At 45.0% G+C, this 1,761-nt stretch overlaps 1 protein-coding gene across 12 annotated transcripts in view; it reads left to right on the top strand.

The window, feature by feature from the left end:
- Nucleotides 1–1,761, top strand: part of Ppcdc (phosphopantothenoylcysteine decarboxylase) — a 27,586-nt gene that overhangs the window by 9,888 nt on the left and 15,937 nt on the right. The gene's annotated exons all lie outside the window — the stretch shown is intronic.

The raw sequence follows: 1,761 nt of genomic DNA, 5'->3' as shown, positions 1-1,761 counted from the left end.
AAAAAAAAAAAAAAGAAAGGAGGACCTTGTTCATAGGTATATGAAGTAAATTCTGCCTCTCCAGACAGCTTGTCAATATACAGGAAAAATGTAAATGCTCATAGCCTTCATTTCACTCACAGAATTAAATCCCATGGTTGCAAAAGTTCACCCATGTAAGAAGATGCCCATTGTAGCATTGTTGATGATTTCAAAACACAACTAAAAGCAAGCCGAAGGCTCAGTCCACAGCTATGGCATGCCCACGGAGCAGCCTCCATGGGTTACTTGCAGCGGTTTGGAACAGTAAGGTGATGGCTTCCTACAGCTGTGGAGCACTCCTCAGGATGTTATCAAAGGGCAGGTCCCAGTCCCATGCCCCAGGAAGCCAGGTTCAGCCACCCATCCTCAGTAAGATTACAACAAAACTTAATAGTAAAAAGTGGAAAAAGATTTATTCAGTCTGGCCACATTGGGAAGAGGGGTAAAGAGATCCCTCTCCCTCCAAATCTGTCTTCAGGGCCTTGAAGTGAGATTTCTGTTTAAATAGAGGGCCCGGGATTTGCATACCTAAGCAGTCCCAGCCAAAGTGCAGCCTGCCCTCAATTGATCATCATTTCTCCGGTGTGGTGGTGTAACCAGGGGTCCCTTTCCCCCTGGCTGGCCCAGGCTTTAAGCTTTCTCTTCCCCAGCATGAGGTTCCTGGGAGAGTTCAATCATTGGGGTCTACTGTTCGAACAGTCTGATAGCCAACATAATGTCTCTTCAAAATACCTTAATTCCTGCCAGGCCGGGTAGGAGGACAGAAGTGAAGTAAACCATAATGCAGATGGGAGCACCCACAGGCCGTCTGGTCCTTAGCCTCTTTTTGTACAGCCTGCGACTGAGAATGGTTTTTGGCACATGCCCTTAATCCTAGCATTTGGGAGGCAGAGGCAGTTGCATCTCTGTGAGTTCAAGGCCAGCCTAGTCTATATAGTAAGATCCAGGCCAGCTAGGGTTATACAGTGAGATTCAGTTCACAAACAAACAAACATGTCAGGGATGGCCTGGGAATGTGGTTCAGTTGGTCAGGGGCTTGCCTACCATGCTCACGTCTAGCTTCAACCTAGACCTAGTACCACATAATCCTGGCATGTTCCTGTAACTCTCAGCACTTGGGAAGCAGAGGCAGGGGAATCTGAAGTGTAAGGTCATTTTCAGCTGTGTAGCAAGTTTGAGGCCAGCCTGGGCTACATGAAACTGTTTCAGAAGGGGCTGGAGAGGTGATGAAGAACCAGCCTCCTCCATCTTACTCTTAAAAAACATTTCATAGTTAAAAAAAAAAAAAAAAAAAAAAAAAACCATTTCATAGTAAAGACAAACTAGGTTCAATCCTGTTGATGATTAAATCCATTTCTCAAGGATTAGGCTATGCCTCACCTGTAATCTTCACGACAAATGGTTCTGTACTACCTGTTCCAGGAATGGCAATCACGCCTTTGTTTCAAAAAGTTAATAACCATCTTGGAACCCTACCTTTGTTTCAAAAGGTTGTTATGGTTACCTTGTTATGACTACCTGTTGTTACATGTTCATCTTGCAACTGTGTCTTTCAGGAACCGGTGCAGGACTAACTTGTTATGGTTATGTTCTGTTTCCAAAACCCTGCCTATTTTACCCTCCAAATCCCCCATTTGTAAACCCCCTAACTTAGAACTATAAAAACCTCGTCTTGGGCTGGTGAGATGGCTCAGCGGGGAAGAGCACCGACTGCTCTTCAGAAGGTCATGAGTTCAAATC

The sequence above is a fragment of the Mastomys coucha genome, unplaced genomic scaffold, assembly GCF_008632895.1.
Source record: "Mastomys coucha isolate ucsf_1 unplaced genomic scaffold, UCSF_Mcou_1 pScaffold23, whole genome shotgun sequence".
Lineage (NCBI taxonomy): Eukaryota > Metazoa > Chordata > Mammalia > Rodentia > Muridae > Mastomys > Mastomys coucha.
This window is presented reverse-complemented; position numbering and strand designations above follow the sequence as displayed.